This window comes from Phodopus roborovskii, unplaced genomic scaffold, assembly GCF_943737965.1.
Source record: "Phodopus roborovskii unplaced genomic scaffold, PHOROB, whole genome shotgun sequence".
Lineage (NCBI taxonomy): Eukaryota > Metazoa > Chordata > Mammalia > Rodentia > Cricetidae > Phodopus > Phodopus roborovskii.
Genome location: NW_026126157.1, coordinates 76016 through 102150, shown reverse-complemented (window position 1 = coordinate 102150; position 26135 = coordinate 76016). Strand labels below are relative to the sequence as shown.

The window sequence follows — 26135 nt, the reverse complement described above, 5'->3', positions numbered from 1 at the left end:
CTTCAGGGCATTGGATGTGACTCTCAAGCACTCAAGCAGATGAAGGCAAAGGCTGAGTGGGACAATAGTTGTGATTGGATGTGCTTTGCATGTGCCTTCTCTTTTATAGGCACTACAAGCCATGTCTATAAAGACATAAATGTGACAGTAGCTATTCAAACCTACATCTAGTTTGGTGACATGCATCATCTGTCTGGGAATACTCAATTTTAGAGGGTTTGGGGTAAGCATTGTGAATGTGTCTTGGAAGGTATATTTGGTAGAATTTCTTGGTCCCACCAAGAGAACACCTTGCTTTTGGTGATGGGGATTTCCTGTGGTTCCAATGGATACTGATCACATCTTCTATTTATGTTTGTAAGTGGGGTTTAAGGTGAAAATATCCAGTCACTGTGGCTGCAGAAAGACACCAGTCAGGATACTCTTAGGATCTTATTTTTTCTTGGAATATGTAACCTTTGTATGCCAGTTTCAGCCTCTGTAAACAAATGGCTTTGAACTAGGGCAGCAGTGAGTTACTTGATGGACTCAGAGTCCTGTGGTGACACACAGGTCACACAAGACAGTAAGAAAGAATATTCTGGACACATTGTTTCAGGTTCAAAGTCAAATTCAAGTCAAGATTCCAATGCCTAGAATCCTTAGTGGTCTCAATGTCCAAGAGTGAAAGCTATAGTGATAGAAAAGAGTACCATATGTGAAGGAATAATTTCTGCCTTACAACTCCCAGTTACTATGAGGAGTTCACTTCTGAGATTTAGGCCCTCTTCACTTTCACACTGACAATATTGGCTGTCTTAGTCACTGCTCTTGCTGTGAAGAAACATCACAAGCAAGGCAATTCTTATAAAAGACAGAATTTAATTGTGAGCTTGCTTATAGTTTTGGAGGGTTAGTCATTATAGTGGTGACATGGCAGGGGCATGGTGGGAGCATGGTGCCATTTATGGTTCTGAAGCCTTACCACCTAATCCTTATAGATCCTTTCAAAGAGTTCCATTTCTTGGTGATTAAGCATCCAAATATATGTGCCTATGGGGTCCATTATTATTCAAACCACCATATTCTACTTCCTGGACCCTTGTAAAAGAAAGAATTTAATTCAGAGCTTGCTTACAGTTTTGGAGATTTATTCCATCATGGTGGGATCATGGGAGGATTATGAAAACACTTATGGTCACTAAACAGTAACTGAGAACTACATCCTGTTCCACAGGCAGAAAGAGAGAGACTCTGGGCCTGGTATGGTTTTGAGAAACCCCCAGTAACACACTTCTCCAACAAGACTACTATACCTCTGAAGCCTTCTAAATAGGGTTATTTAAAATAGGATTATTCTTTCAAATCCTTTCAAGAAATTCCCTGGTGAATAAGCATTCAAATATATGCGCCTATGGGGACCATTCTTATCCAAAGCACACTGGCATTAGTTAGTATTCTTAGAACTCAAGATTCTAAATGGGGCTCATGAGTAGTAAAGTCATTCCCTCCCAAAGATACTTTCCTGGGGCCTTAATGGTAGCTTCTCTCTCTCTCTCTTTTTTTTCAGGCATAATCCTTGGGTACACCCTATAGGAGTGTGCAGTTGCAGGTGGCTACTCTGACCTGCTATGTTCATACCTTATAGCATTACTTGACCTCACAAATTGTGGAGGTTGGAATTTCTTCTGATATTGAAGACTAATGTGGCTGACTACCACTAAAGCCATGAGAATAGACTTGCTTCGGTAAGGATTGACAATTAGAGGGAAGAGATGAGCTCCATCCTGATTTGTGAAGAGGTGATTTGCATATATTAAGTGGAGAATGAGGGAGGGGGATGTGTGAGGACTCATGACAGTCAGTGAAATTAAAAACAGCAAAGTTGTGGCCAATATAAATATCATTAGGCTATCTATTTTTGTGTCAGCCAACTAAAGGTTCATTCGGTCTTCCTGCAAAATGAGAGACAAAGCTTATCTTGTTTTTGTTTTCTTTCTTTTGTTAAGATTTATTTGTTATTATGTATACCATGTTCTGCCTACATGTATGCTTGCATCCTAAAAGAGGGCTTCAGGACACCAGATCTCATAGATGGCTCTGATTCACCATGTAGTTCCTGGCATTTGAACTCAAGACCTTTGGAAGAGCAGCCATTGCTCTTAACTTCTGAACCATATCTCCAGCCCTTCCTTCCTTCCCCTTTGTTCCTCCTTCCCTCCCTTCCTCTTTCCCTTCCTTCCTTTCTTTCTTTTAGACATAGCCTCACTATATAACCCTGGCTGTCCTGGAACTCACATTGTAGACCAGTCTGGATAGACTCTGAACTCAAACTCACAGGGATCAGCCTGTCTATGCCTCTGAGTGCTGGGATTAAAGGCATGTGCCACTTGCCTAACAGAATTTATCACATCAAAAGTGATGGCTATATATCAAAAACTGTTCTCAGAGAAGTCCTTCTGAGCTACAAACTATACATATGTCCTATTCCAATTGTTTTTCAGTATGTGCTTCAAGAGAGAGGATACCATAGGCCTATCTTGGGCGACAGTTAGGGCATGCTGAGGCTTTTGGCAGTGCTGAGCTTTTCTTAAACATTACTTTTTTCTCATAACTATATGTGGAAAAACTTATTATTGTATATTCATTGTACTAAATAATGAGTTTTGTTATGGCATCTCATACATATATATCATGTAACTTGATCAAATTCACTCCCCATCACCCCCTATTCTCCTCCTTCTAACTGGGCCTTTTCTTCTTCTCAAATATCTTTCTTATACATTTTTTCTGGATAATCCTTTTTTTCTTTTATTGAAAATAGGCTTTTTTTTTTCAAACAAGCTATTCTGATTATGTGGATGGAGAGGGATCTATGGGAGGGAATGCAGAGGAAGAAAGATAAAATCCATTGACCCTTGAGGGGTAGTGTGGAAAATGAATACAAGAGAAACTTTATGAAATATATACATAGATGAGGGTTGTCTAAGTAAAACTACCAGATAATGGAGGAGACAGTGTCCTAACAGACTATCTCCTGTCACCAAACAATCCAGTACAAATCCAGTACCAAAAGTGAGTTACGTCTAATTGAGTTCTTGGCCAAAGGAGCCCCATGGAAATCTCCAAACAACCCATACTGTTGCCATGACTACAGGTTGTTCTCCACAAGCTGACAGCATGGCCCATGGAGAAGTCCAGCCCATGGAACATGGAGAAGTCCAGCCAGTGCCTACATAGAGCCTTCACCCTATATATTGGCATCTTTGATGCAGGAAGGAATACTACCAAAGGAGAAACATAAACACCAGCCCAGACACACTCCCTTTTTCTACAGTGCTGTGATGCCTGCAAGATATGCTTGTGCAATGGTGGCACAAGGTTTGTGGGAGTAACCAACCAATACCTGATTTGACTTAAGGTCTACTCCTTGACATAGAATCCATACCTGACACTGCTTGGGTGACCAAGAACCTGAGACTACATAGCCCAGAGACTTAGGGTTAAATGAAATAATACTGATCTTAAAAAAAAAGAAAAGAAAAAATGTAATAATAAAATGATTTCTAATAATAGTCTGCTATATTCATAGATTGGTGCCTTGTTCAGCTATTATCAGAGAAATTTCCTCCTGCAACACATAGGAAAAATACAGAGACCTACGGTCAGACATCATGCAAAGAGAAAGAGACATTGGAAAACTCAGCCCTATAAAGGATGTCTCTCCATCAAATACCTCTCCTTACAGCTCAAGGAACCATTTAGAAGGGAAGGCAGACAGAATGTAAGAGCCAGGTGGAGTAGAGGACACCAAGAAAGTAAGGGCCTCTAAATCATTGTGATCAAAGCTCATAGGAACTCACAGAGACTGAAGGAGCATGCACAGGGCCTGCACAGGCCTGCACCAGATCCTCTGTGCATATGTTACAGTTTCCAGTTTACTGTTTTTATGGGATTCCTGAGTGTGTGAATGAGTGGGTCTCTGATACTTGCACCTTCTCTTAGATTCTTTTCCTTCGGTTGGTTTGTCTTGTCCAACTTCTGATGGGAGATGTCATTCTGTATATGTTTCTCATACTGGTTAATAATAAAGCACCATTGGCCAATAGGAAAGGAAGATAGGAGAGACAAGGAGGAAATAGGAAGTAGTAAGGAGGAGTCAAGATGGAGAGTCTGGAGAGATCTGGACGCCAGCCGCCTCCCCGGTAAGAGAAGGCCATGTGAAAATACATAGACAGCAGAAATGGGTTAATACTTAAGACAAAGCTAGCCAATAAGAAACCAGTACCTGGCCAACAGTATAATATCAAATACAGAGTCTCTGTGTATTATTTGGGGCTGGCGCGGCAGCAGGACAAGACCAGCTGCGGCAGGCGGAAAAAACGTACTCGTTACAAATGGCGCCCACGTGGCTAATAAGAACTTACACTTAAAATTTAACAAAAGCTTAAAAAAGGGTTTTACAAACAAAAGAACAGAGACAAGCAAGGTTTCTTGGTAACAGCATTTTTCTCGGTTGGACTCTGACTTGCAAGAGACAAGCAGATTGCGAGGCTCCCTTAAGAGAGGTTTCCTGACTCAGCCTAAACGGCCAAAAACCGCATCGCTTTTAAGAAGCACTGCTAACAATTTATTGGTGTGTATCAGAGCTTGCAATGGCAGTGAGCACATCTCCAAGCCGGCAGCATGCAGACCAAGGCCGTGTGCACAGCTTTCACTGCTGGCAGTAAAATAGCCGCCGCCATCTTTTATAAACCGTGGCAGAAACAATAAAGACTTTCATTTTAGCAATGTTGTTGTTTACCTGATAAAAGACTCATGGCTATAAAAAGATTTACAGTAAAGACAGATTCACATTAAGAAAAGGTGCTAAAAGTTTACAGTGTGTTTTAAAAAATACATAGGCTTGGGAGAGAAAAAAAAGGCTTTAAAAAGACTGAGAGGAGCTGGGTGTGGTGGCACATGCCTTTAATCCCAGCACTCAAGAGACAAAGGCAAGCAGATCTCTGTGATTTGCAAAGTAAACCTGGTATGCAGAGTAAATTCCAGGACAGATAAGAGTTACACAGTGAAACCCTGTGTCAAAAAAATGAAAAAATAAAAGTAAAATAAACAGAGTAATAATAAAGCCACGTAAAGATGAAAAGCTCAGAGAGAATCTGGTTACTGTATGCTATTGTTTGACTGCTGAGAAAATAACAACTGATGAAGGAAATGCTGCTGCATTAATTCAATTTATATATTTTAAAAATGCTTTGACTCAAAAATTTAAGTTCAAGGACAAGTTACTGGGGAAAAAGATTTGTATTTTTGTTTCCACAGAAAATAAAAAGCTGTGGATTCCTTCCAGACTAATGTGGTTTGATCATGCCAGACCCCCTGAAACAGAGTTCCTGGTGATCCAACATTCAAAAGAGCTTGAACAAGACAGCCTTGCAGACTACAGCCAGGATTTCTGTGTCTTCTTAGAATCCCCAATGACAACGCCCCCTGTCAGCAGGAAGTAGTTTGGAAAGAACGACGCCCAAATTCCCAAATATTGTTTATAAATGTTTGTTTTCATTTAAATGGACTTGGTTATAAATGGTTAATGATCACAGCCAATTCTTTTTAAAGGTAAAAAGGGGATTATGGTATAGATATGAATACTTTGTTTTGGAATGGATTTTCATTTATTGATACAATTTAAGGTAAATTTTGTGATATGTATATTTCTCCTCTTGTTTAGGTATTGTGTTTATATAGCTCAGTTAGAAATGTAATGTATAATGTAGTACAGATTATAGATAATTACCTATGATAGTCAAAGCTTATAGTTAAGTTAGGTTTTCAAGATACACAGAGATGTATTTGAGATAGATAGAAATTCTTCAAACCTTTCAAAGACCTACAGAATATGGCATTTAAAATGGTTTAGGGTTTTTCTTGAAAATGAGACATAATTGTTCCTGGCAACACCACCTGCGTCAGAAAGGAAGATGGACATTGAAGAAACTCATTATGGAGTTTACTTCCAATATGGCAAGACTAGCCATTTGGACAAGATACTGCTCTTGTCTGGACTGTTTGACTTTATGCTATATAATATAAGCTGGACATGCAGGACACAACGGAAAGTGACTGCTGATTCAAGATGGACATTGCTACAGAGATCCTGCTTCATGGAAGAGTCTGCCAGACAGTCTGCAGGACACAGAGAAAAGTGACTGACAAACTGCCAATACAAGAAGACAGTTTAAACTTTCCTGCTTTGCTGAAGAGTCTGCCAGACACACTATGGCCTGTGGGCTGAAGATGGAAGATTACAGAAGAACTTCAGGTGACTGACAAGGCAAGATGTCTCTGTCATTTCTAGAGTTTATATACTATCCTTCTGTGGTCTTTGAAGGAGTTGAAGACAGATAGTTATGGTTATAGTTCATTAGTTAGGATTAAAGATACGTTACTTAGACTTTAGACACACAAAGAATGATGGAATATTTTCTTCAAATCTTGCTAAATGTTAATGGACTAAATATTGTTAACTGTGATTCTTACTTGATAACTGTTGTATAATATATTTTGCTATGATAAGGTTAAAACCCTTCTTTTTATTTAGACAGAAAAGAGGAGATGATGGGAGATGTCATTCTGTATATGTTTCTCATACTGGTTAATAATAAAGCACCATTGGTCAAAAGGAAAGGAAGATAGGAGAGACAAGGAGGAAATAGGAAGTAGTAAGGAGGAATCAAGATGGAGAGTCTGGAGAGATCTGGACGCCAGCCGCCTCCCCGGTAAGAGAAGGCCATGTGAAAATACATAGATCAGCAGAAATGGGTTAATACTTAAGACAAAGCTAGCCAATAAGAAACCAGTACCTGGCCAACAGTATAATATCAAATACAGAGTCTCTGTGTATTATTTGGGGCTGGCGCGGCAGCAGGACAAGACCAGCTGCGGCAGGCGGAAAAAACGTACTCGTTACAAACTTCAACATGATACTTTTTGTTATATCCTTATTATATTTTACTTTGTTATTCTTTTTGCAAAATTAATTAATAAACGAATGAAAATCGAGCCACTAGGGTAAAGGTTAACAACTAAACTGTCATTTATACCCACTGGGATGCCCATTGGGAGAAGGAGAATCAATTTTTCCAATGAGTGTCACTGGGTTGTATCAACCACTCCATTTTCAGGAGTGGTTGATGAACATGTAATGAATGGCATGGTTTGTTGTTGTTTTTGTTGTTGTTGGTGGTGGTGGTGTGGTGTGGGGGGGTGTGGGTGTGAGTGTGTGTGTGCTTTTACTTGGTTACAGTTTGTTTCTTTTTTTTCTTTTTGAGCATGGCTTTCTTGGTTTTGGGGGGGGATTTTGTTAGATGGAATTTTTGTTTTTTGAGAAAGAACTTATAAAGATGAGTAGGTAGGGAAGGGGAGAGAATCTGGAAAGCCTTGAGGGAGGGAAAGAATATGACCAAAATATATTTAAAGTTAAAAATTGTTTTAATAACAAAAATATAATAATTATAACAACAAAAAGGCATAAACTAAAAAAAAATAGATCTTTTTTCACAGTATCCTGATTACGGTTTCCCTTCCCTCTTCTCCTCCCAGTTCTTTCCCCACCTCTTCTCCAGATCCATCTCCTTCCTGTCTCCGATTACAAAGCAAACAGGCATTTAAGGGATAATAATAAAATAAAATATAAACTAAATAGTAAGCAAATAAATTGGAAATAAGACAACACAAACAGAAGGAAAAGAGCCCAAGAAAAGGCAAAAGAAACATAAATGCAGAGATACACTCAGGAATCTCATAAAAACATAAAAGCAGAAGCCATAATATATATACAAAACCTTTAGGATTAAATAAATAAATAAAAATGAAAATAAAAATAAAACCAGAAAAAAAAAGCTCTGGCATGACATTATGAGACAAGGAGCCTCCAAAGATGCCATTTAGTTCATTTTTTGTTGGCCATCTACTCCTGGGCATAGGGCCTACCCTTAAGAGGAGTTTATTTTTGCAGTGAGGCTCCCTTGGAGAAAACTACATTTTCATTTGCAAATGATTATCAGTTAGAGGTAGCTTCTGGGTTAGGAATAAGGGCTTGGGTCCACCCCATTTGATGCAGACTATGCAGGCCCTGTGCATGCTGCCTCAGTCTCTATGAGTTTATATGTGCTTCTTTTATGTTGAGTTAGTGGGCCTTGTTTTCTTGGTGTACTACATCCCCTCTGGCTCTTACAGTCTTCCTCCCCTTTTGCAGTTTCTTGAGCCCTAGGGAAAGGATTTCATGGAAATATCCCATTTAGGGCTGAGTATTCAAGGTCTCTCACTCTTTACATAATATCTGGCTGTGGATCACTGTATGTATTCCCGTGTGCTACAGGAGGAAGCTTCTTTGATGAAGGCTGAGCAAGGCACTGACTGATCTATGAGTGTAGCAGAATATCAGTATGAGTCATTTTATTACAATGTTCTTTTAGTAGAACAATAATATTTCATTCTTCCCTAGGTACTTGAATATTAGAATAAGAACCGTTATTCTCTTCAATGTAGAATAAGTAATGCATATTCTACAGAGCCAATGAGGTTAGTAATTCTGTAGGCTGTATTTCCTGACATAATGCCCCAATGTATAACAACACAAACAACTTTGTTAAGGCCATGTTTTATTTGGTTCTTAATGGACAAAAAGCAATATAATTTAATTTCAAATATTTTCTTGAAAGTCTGTGCTCATAAGAATTATGAAAATTTGAAGACTGTTAAAACACTCAAACTTTAAATATATCTTAACACAATCTCATTTATAAAAAATACAAGATAAATGTAAACATAAAGCAGTTATAATAATTTTATGCAAATCTGTTTTATGTGATTTGTAGTTACATATAAAAGTTTCTTAGTTCTGTTATTTGTGCAAAGATCAACACCAGATTGAGTTACTATCTATTAGCAAAGAGCTCTATAAAGCATTCTTTAGCACTAATCATGCATGTGGTTTTAAGTATTTGTAAACAGATGATTTTCTCTGTCCCACCCAGACCCATAGCCACTTCCCAATAATCACTCAGACACATGTTAATTATAAATGCTTGGCTGATGGCTTAGGATTATTACTTACAAGTTCTTACATTTAAATTACCCCATATTTCTTATCTACTCTTTGTCATATGGTTCATGGCTTATTACCTCATTTTTTTTTTTTTTGCATGTTTTGCTTCCTCAGCAGCTGGCTGGTATCTCTGAGCCCACCCTGTGTATCTGCTTGGATTTACTGCCTGGATCTATCCTGCCTTGCCATAGGCCAAAGCAGCTTTGTTTATCAACCAATGAGAGCAACATATATTCACAGTGTACAGAAAGACATCCCACATCATTTCCCATTTTCTGTCTTAAACAAAAATGGAGGTTTTAACTTTAACATATTACATATAACAAAATAGTTATCAAGCAAGAATTATAGTTTCAATATTTAGTCTATTTGTGTTTGGCAAAATTAAAGAAAATACACTATCATCTGTCCTATCTTTGTGAGTCTAAAGTTTCATATCTAATTTAACTTTTGTCATAACTAAGGAAAACTGTAATTGTAACTCTCTAGTCTTCAACTCCATCAAAATCCCCAGAAGGATATAATATTACCTGAGTAAACAGGAAGTGCATTGCAAGTAACTTCCAAAACTCTAGAAATGACAGAGACATCTGGCTTCCTGAACAATCACCCAAAATTCTTCTGCAATATTGAGCATCCATCTTCAACCTACAGAGCTAGAGTATCTGGCAAACTTTTCAGTGGAGCAGGAAATATGAAGAACTGTCTCACCTGCTATTGGCAAAATTCATCAATTGCTTGCCTCTATGTCCTGCAGAATGTCCGGCAGTTTCTACTGTGAAGCAGGAACCTGAAGGACCATCTCAACTTGTTTTGACAAAGTTTAGTGGTCATTTTCCTGTGGGTCCTGCATGTCCAGTTTATGCAGCATACTGTCGAGCAGTCCAGGTAAGAGAAGTTTCTTGCCCAAATGGCTAGCCTTGCCACATTGAAGACAAACTCCATAATGAGTTTCTTCAGTGCCCATCATCCTCTTTGAAGTAATTGGTGCTGCCAGTAGCAGATATGTCTCACTGTCAAGAAAAGTGTAAATTCTTAAAACATTTAAAGGCCATATTCTATAGGTCTTTGAAGTGTTTGAAGATTACCTACCTAATTGAAATATATCTGTATACCTAAAAAAAACTAATATGACTATAAGCTTGATTATTATAGATGACTATTAATCTATATTTTAATTATATATTGTATTTCTGAATGAGCTGCATAAATATAATAACTGAAACAAGAGTAGAGATATACATATAGTATAACAAAATTGACCTTAAATTTGTACCAATAAACCAAACTCCATACCAATGTAAAGTATTTTAAGATTAACAGTTGTTTTGTGGATTAGGATAAATTTAATAATCTACCCCTTTTTATCATAATAATCTACCCTTTCCCCCATCATTTCTATATTATGTCCCCCTTTCTTCTTTAGAAAGAGATTGACTATGACCATTAACCATTTATATCCAAGCCCCCTTAAAAGAAAACAAAGATTCATAAACAATATTGGGGGAATTTGGTATAGTTTTCTAGACTACTTTTGCTGATTAGGGGCATTGGTGATCTTAAGGGGACCCTGAGAAAATTTGAGATAGTTGTCAAGTCCTGGGAAGACTAATTATAATCTTTGTCAATAGATATCATCTGTCAAGATTTAGGAAGTCTCCCTTGATCAAATCTGGTCCATCTCAACCTGGAACGAATCCATAGTCTCTTGTTTCCTGTGGAAACAAAAGCAAAATCACTTCTCCAAAGAAATGCATCTTTTAAGTTCCATTTTAAAAATTTATTTTTTGCTTTTGTTTTAAAGTATATTTTATCAGTCTCTCTTTTAATCCCATGTCTCCCCGAAGCTGTCTCTTGCACATCACCCATCAAAAAATTTTAAAACAACACAATAATATATAGAATCCAGACTCCCTATGTATTTCCCATCTCTATTTGTCTTACTCTTTTTTATTATTTTATTTCTTCCTTCAAAGACATTATTATACCATTTAAAACTATTTCTTATTATAATTGTAATACCATTTTTACTTCTTTCTTAAGCTTATACACAATGTAAAACACATTGTAAGCTGTTTAGAGGTTTTCCTGTTTGGACCAGTTTCTATTGTGTATCAACTTTTAGCCTTTTTGTCTGAATGAGCAAAAGCTAAATCCACCATGCAGTGCGCTGAGATGCTTGGAGATACATCTATGTACCATGGTAAGAATCTGCCATGCTATGGTCAAGTCTGCATGCTGTGATGTCTTTGTACCAAGGCCTTGCACAAGAGACACAACTAGGAATTTGTTTTTGGCTCCATTATTCTGTGTCTAGAAGCTGCCTTTTAAGCTCTCAGGCCTTATGTGAATATACATGCACCACCAAATGTAAACAGAGACTTTTCTCTGACTCTCCCAGTTCTGAAGCCACTTCTAAATAATCACTCAGAGGCTTATATTAATTATAAATGCTTGGCTTATGGCTCAGGCTTATTACTATCTCTTTCATTTAAATTAACCCATATTTCCTATCTATGTTTTGTCATATGGTTCATGGCTTATTACCTCATTTTTTACATGTCTTGCTTCCTTGATGGCTAACTGGCATCTCTCAATCTCCATCCTTCTTTTTCCTGTATCTCTGCTTGAATTTCCTGCCTCCATCTATTCTGCCTTTCCATGTAGCAACACATATTCACAGTGTACAGAAAGGCATCTCACTGCATTTAAATGTAAGAACTAACTAGTAATAAGCCTAAGCCATGGGCCAAACATTTATAATTAACATAAGCCTCTGAGTGATTATTTGGAAGTGGGTGTGGTACTGGGCAGGACAGAGAAAAGCCTTTGTTTACATTTGGTGCACAGATAACAGAGACAACTCATGGAAGTATTGGATCAGGACTATTTATTAAGGGATGCAATGAAAATAACACACGAATACAGAATAAAGTGGTGCCTCTACCTCTTCATCTACCAGGGAAGGATGTGGAAAAGTCCTGAACCAGGTCACCAAGCCATGGTGTAAGCCCTCCAATCCAAGAGAGCATGCAAACCTCCTCCCTTGCTTCTTAAGGGGTCACACATCCTCAGAGAAAACCATGTCCATTTTGCCGACCCACTCCAAATTGGTCATTAGACCAAATGGCCAAATTCCCAGAAGTGTTCCCTAAGTTAAGATCATCTAAACACTGGGAAAAAGAAAATTAAAAGTGCAGGCTATCCATAAACCATTAATTAGTGTGTAGTGTACAATAAAACACAAAGAAAGGCATACATCTGTACAATGGACATATATTACATACACACAGGTGCATACATGCATTCATGTAAAAGAAGCAGGCTGAACAAAACCTAATGAGGTGCCACATCCAGTTTGATACTCAGCTATGTAGTTTTCTGACTTCCTCAAATGAGTAGCTTTTTGTCACCTTTCTATTTTTGAAAAATAGTATGAAGAAAAAATTGTAACCATATTCCCGAAGGCCTCCTTTTCCTTTTTCAAGTGTAACAAAATACCCTACTTGTGTCATATATAAATATAACTGGCACCCTTTTGACATTTTGTTGGAATCAGCAACTGGGTCCTTAAAGACATCAACCACAAGGCCATTGGTTACATATAACTGACTATTTTCTCATTAACTTCTGCAGCAAAGCTCCACCAAAATGAAAGAAACATTAATTATACTCCATTTTTGTTTCATCCCCTCTGTAATCTCCTATAAAGTATTAATATTCTCCCTGAATAACTCTAAGATAAGGAGGCAGCAACTTGTAGCCCTTTGAGTTCTCAGTAGCAGGAAATTTCTTACCCAAAACATTGGAGACCTTTAATACAGTGTCAATACAGTGTCCAGACTAAGATCTAATTATAAGTGGTGCGTCTCTCCTTTTGATACTATTAAATGTCTCAGACCTTCATTCCATATTTTTTCACATATAAATGCCATAGCTCTGCTGACCATAGACACGGGCTGTGTTATTATGTGTTCAAAAGTATCTTTGTTTCAAAGTCTTACCCCAAGTTGAAACAGAATGGCATGGAACAGATCTTGTATCCTGTTGTATTATAATAATTTCTAGTACTGTAGCTGTTCTTTGAAGTTAGCCAAATGAGCAGGTACCCATCTCCCCCCACCCACAGTCTCTTTTAAAGAGACTCCTCTGTAGTCAAAATCATGTAACTTGGATTCCAGAACATTCAAATTACCAAAAGTTTCTAACAAATATTTGGCCAGTATTTTCTTCTGCTGTCTAGACCTTGTGGCCACTATGACTGGATAACAGGACTGAACAAGAATAATCTCAATTCGGTACATAAGCAGGTAGCACGTTGGGGCTGTGTTTGCCACTGCAAAGAGATTGCTTTAGGGATGACAGACCCCTTGGGAACAGCTTTCCTTTGATGGGACGTGACCAGCTAGTACTCATGAACAAATTCCACCCCTTCTCATTAAATACATCATCTTGGACATGTTATTTGTATATTTATTTGGCTTACTGGATTTTTTTCTTTGGCCACTACCTGTTTGTTTCCTCATATTTCACCTGCCTTATGTTGGGGTTTTCTGTTTCTTTTCATGGCATTTGAAACAGAAATGAGTTTTGCTTGCATTGTCTGTATATTCTTTTTAGAGTCACCTTGTATGAGTCAGTCAGTGGCAAGCAGGATGTTGAACTCTGCTTCTGTCATAACATTCATTTCTGGCTGGAGCACTGTACAGCTGGGAGGGAGAAGAAAAATGGGCTTTGCTGTGCTTGATTGCTTAAGTCAACATCCTTCTGCCAGGCTTGGAGACAAAGTCTCCCATGTAAGTTGGTCTTCCTGCCTCAGCCTCCTGAGTGCTATGCTTCTTTTTCATTATCTGATTGCATTTCTTTGTAATTTTTAAAATTAAATTTATGCATCCTTGTATTTCTTTATGTATTTATTTGTTTATTTTATGTTATGTGGCTCAAATGCCCCTGCATGTATGTGCAAATCAGAGGAAAACTTATGAGTCATTTCTTCCCTTCAATTATGTGAATTCTGAGACTCAAACTCAGAATAGAGTTCCACATTTATAGTGTTGAGGGTAATCTATCAAAGAAGACAGACAAGGTAGCCAGGAAGTGACAACAATCCTCAGCATCATTATCATATCATCATCCATGTTCCCTTAAATTCTTGCTTGTCTATAATCACCTTACTTCAACATTAATCTTACTATAACTTTTGGGTCCCTATATTCTTATCTGGAGAACAATTTCTTCCTCCTCCACTTTTTCTTTTTCTAAAAACAGTACTGGAGTCTGATCCTAGGTGTAAGGATTCAGGCACTATGCTGGCCTACCCCTGTCATCTGGCAGAAGGCAGAATGCACTCAGGAAATACCCTGGGTCAGCCCAGGGTTCCATGATTGTGTAGTCTTCATGCAGGTGCAAAGGACCCTTTTAAAGGAAAGATCCTACCCACTTATACTCTCTTTTTCTGCTGTTCCCCTTCAGCAGACAGGACTTTTCCTGTCTCCCAATTCTCTTCTGTCCTGTCTCTGTGTCTCTATGTCTCTTTACCTCTTTTCTCTTTCCACCCCTCCCTCCACTTTCCCTTTCTAATAAAATTTCTCACTTATGCTCCATCTGCCTGGCATGTTTGTCCCCTGCCTCAGTCAACCTCGCCTACCATGGAATCCGCCAAGGTCCCTCCCTACACTTTATCATATAGGCCCTTGTGTATGCTAGGTAAATGCTCTAACATTGAGCTGTATCCTTAACCTATTTTTTTTTTTTACACTTTTTATTTGAGATAGGGTCTCACTGAGTTGTTCAGACTGGTCTTGAACTTGTGATTCTCCTGCCTTGCAAGTAACTGGAAATGATGTATGGCAATGCCATCATACCAAATTCCACTTTTTCCCTGAATGTATATTAAAGCTTTAATGAACTTGTCCAACCAAAATATGTGATTTATGTCCTGGTTGATCTTTTTCTCAATTATTTTATTTTGTTTTGGTTAACACATAATAGCTGTATACATTTAGGACGTACAATGTATTTTCATATGTGTGTACCTTGTTATGATGCTAAGATTCTGTTCATTTGTTGTGTAATATAGTGAAGCTTGACAAAATAGGATCCTTATAAAGTGATGCTTCCTTAAAACAAAGAGCTTTTTAGTTTTAATTTTCTGTTTATTTTTAATTTAAAGTTTTTTTGAGAAGTTCATACTTGAGCACATGTTGTCATCTTTCTCCACTCTCTAACTCTTCCCATGTCTTCAATGATAGGGTATTACCTTCAAATTCTAGGAGGCAACCATTGGTAACAACAAAAGCCTATATTGTTTAAGGAGTTGCTTAAAGTCCCCTGAAAAACAATTCAAGAGAGATTTTCCTTTTTTACATGGTGGCCTTTGTTAGATAATCTGGGGGTCCTTGGGAGAGAATTATTGTCCCAAGAAGCATAATGTCATTCAAACTGTGTGTGTGTGTGTGTGTCTGTGTCTGTCTGTCTGTGTGTATACACACATACACTTACATATATTTTGTATGTATTTTTAAAAGTGTATTTTTATTTCATGTGTATTAGTGTATTTTTCGTGTGTGTGTGTGTGTGTGTGTGTGTGTGTGTGTGTGTGTGTGTGTATTGTGTCTGGGGCATGTAGAGGCCAGAAGATAACATCAGATCCCATGTCTTCAATAATAAGTTCTTACCTTCAAATTCTAGGAGGCAACCATTGGTAACAGCAAAAGCCTATATTGTTTGAGGAGTTGTAAACTGCCAGGTGGATGCTAGGGACTGAACCCAGATCATCTGAAATAGCATCACGTGTGCTCTTCTGGGCAACCTCTCCAGCCACCTAGTTTGCTTCGTTTTGTTTGTTTGTTTTGTTTTGTTTTGAGACAGGGTTTCTTTTTGTAGTCTTGGCTGTCCTAGAACTAGCTCTACAGACTATGGCGTACTCATTGTATATGTATTTTTAAGTAAAGATAAAATGTTTTCTAGAGCTTTTTCAAATATGCTTAGTATTATTTCTCTCTCCTCTCTTACCCTCCATATTTGCCTTCTTTCCTAATGAAATCCTCCCACCTGTTTGTTTCATTTCCATTTTCATAGCACCTGTGTCCTACTAACTCCCTCTGTAGAGCTTTCCTAGTTTCTGCAGTTACTCCAGGATGTATACTCATTTCTAAATGTTCTAAGCTATGATCTAAAAATAAGAGAGAGCATGCACTGTTTGTCTTTCTGGGCCTGAGTTGCCTCTCTGGATATGATCTCTCTAGCTCCACCCATTTACCTGCAAAGTTCATGATTCCATTTTTCTTTGTAGCTGAGTAGTAGTCCATAGTAGATATGTACCACATTTTCATTATCTATTCACTAGTTGAAGAACACTGAGATTGTTTCCATTTCCTAGCTATTGTGAATAGAGCAGCAGTGAACATGGCTGAATAAGTAACTGTGGAATAGAATGTCAAGTCCTTTGAACATACATGCCAAGGAGTGGTGTAGAAGGAAGTTTCTGGCCCTCCCGGTCCTGTAGCCATCCAGTCCCAAATAAACACATAGAGGCTTGTATTAATTATCAACTGTTTGGTCTATTGCTCAGGCTTTTTTTTAACTAACAAACTCTTACAACTTAAATTAACCCATAAATCTTACCTATGTTTAGCCACGTGGCTTAGTACCTTTTCTCAGTAATGTATTCTTATCTTTCTTTCTCTGTGTCTGGCTGGTGACTCTGTCTCTCTGTTTCCTCTTCCCAGAATTCTCTTCATCTGGTAGCCTCGTCTATACTTCCTGCCTGGCTACTGGCCAATCAGTGTTTTTTTTTGTTTGTTTCTTTGTTTGTTTCGTTTCGTTTTGTTTTGTTTTGTTTTGTTTTTGTGTTTTACATATGAAGCTGTTTAATTAGGTTGATAGCAAGTTAGAAAATCAGTTTGTGAGGATACATCCCATTTGACAGAGAGAACTGAGACCTCAGATAGCCCTGAAGTGGAGGAACAGCTTTGATCTTTGGCAAAAGCGAGTCCACGGTTTTCTGATCTGCCTTGCGCTGCTCTGTGATCTCGTATTTCTCCTCTGTGTCGAAGATCTCACCCTCCTGGTGCCTGGGCTTGTGTACCTGCTTCTTCTTGAAGTAAGCATCAGTCAGTGTTTGGGAATCTTAACTTGACTGGTATCAACTTTTGTAGAGGTGGCAATGACAAATTTCTGGTGTGTTCTTCGCAGAGGAACTCTGTTGGGGGCAAGAGGTCCCATCATAAGTAGCAAGCCGCTGCCCAGCTGCTTCAGGAAAACCAACCTCTTGCCTCTGTGGCACCCAGTAAGGATGATCAGAACAGTCCCAGGGGTGATGATGACTGAAGGGCTCTTTGCCATGGCTCAGCAGCTTCTGAGGAACATCTTCAGTAGGGTATTTTTCGAAGCTTAACCACCCGGGTACCACCATTCTTGTCAGCAACAACTGGTTTGGGGACAGTAGCAAGGACCTTCTCCTTTTTCTTCTTCTTTTCAACCTTAGTTTTTACAGCTGAGAATTTTCTTTTGTACAGGGCCTTTCTGGAATACATGGCAGATCGGGAGTACCTGCCAATCCCTCTAACCAGGACAGGGTTCCGGCTGCAATGCCGCTTCCCCTTCTTGGGCTTTTTAACCTTAGGGTCACCGTTTTTGGCTGCATCAGCAGCAGGGGCATCTGCGGCATCACCGCCAGCCTTCTCGGCTGCAGGTTTTTTCTCTTTTTTTTGTCAGGCTTCTCAGCTTTTTCACTCGCCATCTTGCAAGATCCCAATCAGTGTTTTATTAAACCAATCCAAGTGACAAGTCATTACAGTGTACAAGAGCATTATCCCACATCAGAGTGGTATAACTGGATCATACAGAAGGTTTGCATTTTAGCATTTTTACCTGTTACTTTCTGATTGTACCCAAGGCCACCATCTCATGGGTGGCACCATTGGCAGTTAGCTGCACCCTCCACACATGAATCACTAATTAATAAAATACTTCACAAACTTGCCTACAGGTCAATTTATGGAGGCATTTTCTCAATTAGGATTTCCTCTTCACAGATATGTCTAGGTTTGTGTCAAGTTGACAAAAATCAGCCAACACAATTGACCCATTGTCAGTTTTACACACAAACACAGCACTTATTAATCTATAACCTTTTGTTTCTTGTTCATCCCTAACATCTCATATTAATATCAAAATATAAAACATTCAAACTTTAAAAAAAAAGTCCACATCCTTCAAAACTTCACTTTAAAAATAGTCTCTTTAAAACATTTAGAGGCTCTTTCTAAATTCCACATTTCTCTAAACTATCCAGTCTCCCTAAAATGCCAAAGTCCCTTAACTGTAAAATATCTGAATTCTTTCTAAAATTCCAAAGTCCCTTAACTGTGGACTCTTGTAAAATTAAAAAGTATGTTACATACTTTTTTAATTTCAAAAGGGAAGAATCATAGTATAGTTACAATAAAAATCCAAACCCAAATTCCAATAGTATGAAAAGGTCAGTGATCAATGTCTTTGACTCAGTCATGATACTCTGGGCTCCAAAGACCCTGTGCAACCTCTCTGGCTCTTCTCCCAGATCTCTCTCTCTCACACACACACACACTCTCTCTCACACATACACACACACACACATACACACACACCTTGTCTCCTAGACTCAGGATGACTCCAATCTGTGACTGCTATTGTCCTTGGCTCTCATCCCATGGCACTGGGAGCAATTTCTGTGTTAGGTAGGGTTTCTATTTTGATGAATGCTTAAGTCCTTGTGACCATAGATAGATAGAACTAAGGAAACCAAGAATGTTAAACACACAGGGGTGAGTTTTTTTTCCAAAGAAAAGGATGTATAACCTGTTTTCATCCCAGAAATCTGGACATGGAAGTGGCTAATAGCCTAGATGATCTTTGCATTATCTATAGAGCCAGGCCATACTAAGTGCTCACAAGCAGGACTGGAGGTGGCTAGTAGTCTAGGTGACCTTTGTATTATCTGTATGGCCAGGGCCTCCTCCAAGCTCCCACAACCAGGGACAGAAGTGGCTAATAGCTCAGATGACCGCTGCACTATCTGTATGACTGAGACCATGTCAGATCCTTCCCTAGGCCCTTAGTATAACACGCATACTCTATCTTTAGACCCCCATCTTCATGGAAGAAGTGACATGTTCTTTGAGAAGAGTTTCTATGTAATTTCCCTCATTGTGCACTCAGTATTGTGTTATACAAGGAAAACTTTTTTTTCAAAGTTTTCTGTACTTAAATATGCTTACAATAAACTGCTTAGAGTCAGATTCTAGACGTTTGAAGCAACACCCTCTAACTAAGTCATTTGAATCAGATTGCCTTCTTGCCTCATGTGAATTGTTACTCTGCCTGCCCTGGTGGTCACAGAGACGCCCACACTATGGCTGTGACAAAATCATGGATGAAAGCAACTTGAGGAATGAAGGGTTTATTTCAAATTTACAGTTCCACATCAAAGGAAGTCAGGGCAGAAACTCAAGGCAAGCACATGGAGACAGTAACTGATGTGGAAGCTGTAGAGGAGTGTTGCTTACTGGTTTTCTCTCCACAGCTTACTCAGCCTGCTTTCCAATATACCCTAGGATCACCATCTGGAGGGGGGCACTGTGTACATTCATTACAAATTTAAAAAAAAATGGACCTTACTATATAGCACAGGCTGGCCTTGGAGCTCTGCAGTCCTGTTAACCTCAGCCTTCCTGGGGTACCATGCATGTGTCACCACTTTGCTAAGTTGTAGGCATTTGTTTTTGCTTACAGTGGGAGTATATTTCTGATGGAGGAAAGACTATATAAAATGTCTATATCTCAGCATTCCTTTGAACAGATATTTTTATGAACAGTAATAACATTTTCCAAGTGGAAACTTCTTGAACATTTTGCTTTTTTTCTTTGTCCATTTGGGAACCAAACATGAGCATATTGCAGTGTTTATGGATAAATGTATATTTGATCTTGAGTAAACTAATAAAGACTATTTTAGAAGTAAAAAAAAAATGCTCCATAGGCTTGCCTTCAAGGCAATCTAGTGGGGGCATTTTCTCAAATGAGGCTTCTCTCCCCAAATGACTCTAATCTGTGTGACATTGACATAAAAATTAGCCTTAAAAATTGTGCAGGCTAAAGTCAGGCAATTTGATTAGACGGGGGAATGGAACCCAGGGTGTGCAGCTTGGATCAAGCTTCCAGACTGGGAATAGCACAGGCAGAACTAGCCAGACTCTGTTGGAAACAGCACAGATGGGATTAACTAGACTCTGTATCAGTACATTTTAAAAGTGTAATTAGCAATCATCTAACAGTCAAACATATGGGAGCACAATTTAACCATTATTTTAACAAGATTGTTGCTTTTGATTTACATAATTATATTTGTAGTGGTTTGAATGAGAATGGTCCTCATAGGCTCATATGATTGAATATGTGGTTCCCAGTTGGTGGAACTGTTTGGGAAAGATTAAGATGTACAACCATCATGGACTAGATATGTCACTGGGGAAGGGCTTTGAGGTTTCAAAAAATTCACGCCAGACCCAGTGTGTCTCTATCTCTGCCTCCTACTTGTGAATAAAAATGTGAAAACATAAGCCAAATTCAGTATTTTCTTATTATGTAAATTGCTTTGAGCTTATGGTTTCAGAGAACTAGAGTTCATAGTGGTAGAACAAAGAGGCATGGTGGCAGGAATAACAGAGAGCTTACAATACCATTCACTCTATCTTCCTCATTGTTATGTCAACATGTAATCCCTCAGCTACTTCTGTAAGCAAGCCTCCTACTTGATGATCTCTTTTATAAGTTCCCTTGTTCATGGTATCTCTTCACAGCAATAGAAAAGTAGTGAGGACACCCTCCAAGTCTTCATATTCCAAATTCTCTTTGGACCATACATCTAAGCCCCCTCCTGCAGATATAGTTTGAAAATTTGCACCTCACATTCTTTTGTGGGTTCACACAAGACATTGATGATCTGGTGTCTTTTCTCCAATAAGGGCCTGCAGATCCAGCAAATTTCCTCTTGTTCAAACGAAACTCCCTGGTTTATTTGACATCTAGGGCAGAGGATTTAGCTTGAAGCCATTTGAGAACACACTCAACCACCAGAGGCAAGCCCTCATTTAGTTTCAAGTGTAAGGAGTACATCAAAGTGTAAGGAGCTTCAGGGAAACTGAGGCATTCAATAACTGGACCAGTTACCAGGCTTGCTGTAATCTCTAATCCCTGCACTATTTGCTTGGAGGGCCAGAAAAAGACTCGCTGAATTGATGATGATATAGTTTAGACTGGGTGAGATTTAGACACAGGCAGGGAAGGGCCTAAGAAAGGCAGAAGGGCTGAGGAAACAGTTTTTTGAAAAGCTAGCCCAAGATGGAGAAAGCAGCAAGAGAACCTGGCCAGTATTAGAAGGCTTAAGGCTGAGCTGGAGCAGTCCACTAAAGAACATTTGCTTTAGCTGTTGTGGCAAAAGGAAACAGTGCCCCAAATCAATTGTACAGAAAATGATTCTGCAATTTTCCCTTACTTCACAAATCACTCTATTTTCTAAGTAGCTTTGATATAGAATAAGGGAGAAAAGATTAATTATTAGGTTCTGATTTATTAATTTATTTAGTAATTTAACGCACTGTTTGTACTGCCTATTTACCAAGCATGACGTAACTTGCTACCTGAAACAGAATGATCTGGAAAAATAGCTGGAACAATGGGCCGTTGCCCTTAACAACCTGCTGGCTGTTGCCCCTAACAACCTGCTGGCTGCCACGTAAGCATCTGTAAAATCTTGCTAGCTTGCTTGCCCCACCTTGTGGTTTTAGAGTATAAAATGAAGACACAAACTGGACCTGAAATGGAAGCATTTCAGGAGCTGTCCTGGCTTTGGTCCCAGTGTTGACATCTCCTCTATTCCATTCCCACGGTGTCAGAATGCTTATATTTTGATTGTAGCAAAACTTTACGCATCAAGTGATCAAACTCTATTGCATCTCAAGTGCCACTCACCTTCCTAGCAGTGGCAACTCCCCAAATTCTTTTAATCTTTATTCCTGTGTTGTTGACTTCAGTTGTTCCATATATTTTTACTTAAAATATAGTTACATCACTTGCTTTCTTCCCTTTACTTCCTCCAGCCCCTGCTAAGTTCCCTTCCTCAAACTCCATCCATACACCCCACTCCCAAATTTATAGCTTCTTCTCTCCAGATTATTATTGCTACATATATGTGTGTGTGCATGAATACATAAATATAATGCACTGAATCTCAGTCTCTCTCTCTCTCTCCCTCTGTGTGTGTGTGTGTGTGTGTGTGTGTCCATGTGTGTGCATGTGGTTTCAGGGATGACCACACTATACTGAACAACAAACAAGGGTACTCATTCCTGGGAGAGGCTAACTCTTCCTCTCTCATCATCAGTTGCTTGTAGATCCTTGTCCAGGGATATCACTCTGCAAGATTTTCACCTTCCATTGACATTGCCACTGTACCCACCTTGTTTGTGTAGCCATTTCTGTGAGAGACTTTTCCACAACATAATTACTGGTATCCTGGCTCTTAGAACCTTTCTACTTTTTCTTTCTCAGTGTTTCCCAAACCATAGATGCAGGAACTATGATGTAAATGTATCCATTGATCTCTGCATTGTGGTCATGTATTAGTTGGGGTTCTCTAGAGAAACAGAATGAATGAATCTGTATACATAAAAGTAGATTTATTAGAATAGCTTGTAGGCTGTGGTCTGACTATTCCAACAAGGGCTGTCTCCTGACAGAAATCCCAAGAAACCAATAGTAGTTTGGTTCATGAAGCCCAGATATCTGAGATGGTCTTCAATATAGATCAGAATCCAGAAGAAGTAGGCTCTTCTATGCCAGTGAAGGAATGAACTTGCCAGTAAGAAGAGGGCGAGCAGGCAAAGAGCAAAAGCTTTCTTCTTCCATGTTCTTTATGTAGGCTACCACCAGAAACTGTGACCCAGATCTAGGGTGGGTCTTATAACCTCAAATGATCTGGATTTAAGGTGGGTCTTTCAACCTCAAATGAACCAATCAACAAAAACTTCATACAGGTGTGCCCAGCTACTTGGGCTTTGGTTAATTCGAGATGTATTCAAGTTAACAACCAAGAACAGCCATCACAGTCCAGTTGTGGTTTTCTGTAATGACTTGCATTTGCTGTAAAGAGACACTTCTTTGATGAGGGTAGTCTTAATTATGGTTTCTATTGCTATGAAGAGACACCATGACCACAACAACTCTTACAAAGGAAAACATTTAATTGGGGCTGGCTTACACTTTCAGAGGTTTAGTTCATTATCATCATGGCAGGACATGTTGGCATGGAGGCAGACATGGTGCTGGACAGGGAGCTCAGAGTTTTACATATTGATCAGCATCAGAAGGAGGTCTTTGTACCATACTGGGCATAACTTGAGCATATAAGACCTCAAAGTGCCCCCCCCCCCGTGATGCACTTTCTTCAACAAGATCACACCTACCCCAACAAGGAAACATCTCCTGATAGTGCCACTCCCTATGGGCCAAGCATTCAAACACAAGATCTATTCAAACAACCACAGTCTACTCCCAGGACCCCAAAGGCTTGTAGCCATAGCATAATGCAAAATGCATTTAGTCCAACTTTAAAAGTCCCCATAGTCTATCAGTCTATCACAGTCTCAACAATGTTTTAAAGTCAAAAGTCTCTTCAGAGATTCATGCAATCTCTTAACTATAATCCCCTACAAAATAAAAGAAAATTAAAAAGACCACACACTTCCAACATATAATGGCACAGGATATGCATTACCATTCCAAAACATATGGAAGGGAGCATGGTGAGGAAATACTGAACAAAAGTGAGACTGAAAACCAGCTTAACAAACTCCAAACTCTGCGTCTGCACATCTGATGTCAAAACACTCTTCAGATCTCCAACTCTGTTCACCTTTGTTGCCTGCAGCACACTTCTTTCTCTTGGGATAGTTTCATTCTCTGTTAGCAGCTCTCCTTAGCAGATATCCCATGACTCTGGCATTTTGGGGTCTCCAAGACAATCCAGTCTTCACCTTCACAACTTCACACAATGGTCTCTCTGAGCCTCCTTACAGGGACACCCTTGACACATGCCTGGCCTCAGTAGCTTTCCTTAGTCACAGAGGGATTCTGTAACTCCTTTTACATAACATTGACTCCAAAGCCAGAACCATGTGGCTGAATCTGCCTAGTTCTGCTGCTTGCTAGGGCTGGAACATGTCCTCCCTCATTCAATTACATCTCCACCAGCTTTCTGTTTTCCTTCATTGCCTAAGCTTAGCTCTCCTGAAACTTCATCTATAGACAACACTGGCTTTGAACTTAGAGATCTGCATGCCTCTGTCTCCTGAGTGCTGACATTAAAGGAGTATACCACCATGCCTGGGTCTAAGCTGTTCTTTAATTCTTTTCACAAGTTGGAAGTTTAGCTGGGTGTGGTCTTGCCCTGAGGTCTCCACTCCCTTTATTCCATTTGACACCAGGCTTTCCTTTAATCTATTAATCTTATGTGAACACCGGATTTAGCTCCATTCCACTTCCTGGTGCCCCTTTTCTCCTTGAATTGTACATTTTATGTTTTTACTTGCTCCGGTTGCTCCTTTTCATTATAGATCTTCATAAGAGTAAATGCTAATAACCATTTGTCAGAGTCAATACTAGGCTATTTTGAGATTTCCATGCCAACAGAATTAATCAAAAAGTCTTCACTTTAGCCTTAGGCAGACTTTTTGGACAAGGCCAAAAAGCAGCCATATTCTTCACAAGACTGGTCTCTGGGCCACATACTAACATTCTTCTTCTCTGAAACCTTTTTGAACCAGGCCTTCACAGTTCAAATCACCCTCAGCACCACTGTTTTCCATGCTCCTACTAGTATAGTATGGTCCATTAAGCAGCACGTAAAGCATTCCACTGCTTTGCAAACCCAAACTCCCAAAGTCCAAATCCCTCCAAACAAAAGCATAGTCAGGCCTATCACAGCAATACCTCAGTCCTTGGTACCAACTTCTGTCTTAGTTATGGTTTCTGCTGCTGTGAAGAAACACCATGACCACAGCAACTCTTATAAGAAAAACATTTAATGGGATCTAACTTACATTTTCAATAGTTTAGTTCATTATCATGATGGCAGGACATGACAGTATACAGGAAGACATGGTGCTAGAGAATGAACTGAAAGTTCCACATCTTGATCCACAGGCAGCAGAAGGGTATAACCTGAGCATATAAGACCTCAAAGCCTGCCTCTACGTTGGCACTTCTTCCAACAAAGCCACACCTACTCCAACAAGGCCACACCTCCTAATAGTGCCATACCTCATGGACCAACCATTCAAGCACATGAATCAGTGGGAGCCATGCATATTAAAGCCATCATAAGAGGCAATAGCCGCACATACATGTGGGTTTAAAGACAAGATTTATGAGGTAATTAAGAATTATGCTAGGTGTAGATTATCCTCTAAGATCCAAGATCTCACTGGCCCCAGAAAGTCAGCTAGGTTTCTAGGACCAAGTATTGTTTCCTTCTTGTTGAGTGGGCCTCAAGTCCAACTAGATAGCTGTTGGCTATCACCATCATATGAGTGTCATGTACTGTATCTTAGAGGATATCTTGGCATGCTGGTCATGATCTATTGTGGTTCATAAGTGTCACAGCTGAGCAGGAATATTAATTGACTCCCCAAATATCCTTACAAAGATAATAGATAGTGAAAGTGTGGTAAATGTATACAATGAAATTCTATTTATCTACATAGAAAGATGAAATCATGAAATTTGCAGATAAATGGGTGGACCTATTTTCTCTCATCTGTGTGGTTCCTTGCTCCAAATCCTCAGACGTAAGTATACAACATGGAATGACCACAGAAACCAGGGAAGTATAATGAGGCCATAGGTAATGGAAGGGGGCTTGAAAAGGGAATAGCAGGATACAGGTGATATAAAGTGGGAAATGGAATCATGGAGAATGGGCTCCAAATGGGGTGAGGGAAGTCAATAC

At 39.2% G+C, this 26135-nt stretch overlaps 2 pseudogenes; both read right to left on the bottom strand.

Annotated features, from left to right (window-relative positions):
- Positions 1-12421: 12421 nt before the first annotated feature.
- On the bottom strand, positions 12422-13772 carry LOC127218536 (nicotinamide phosphoribosyltransferase-like; annotated as a pseudogene).
- A 3186-nt stretch (positions 13773-16958) lies between these two features.
- Positions 16959-17828, bottom strand: LOC127218535 (60S ribosomal protein L6-like; annotated as a pseudogene).
- Between the last annotated feature and the right edge of the window lie 8307 nt (positions 17829-26135).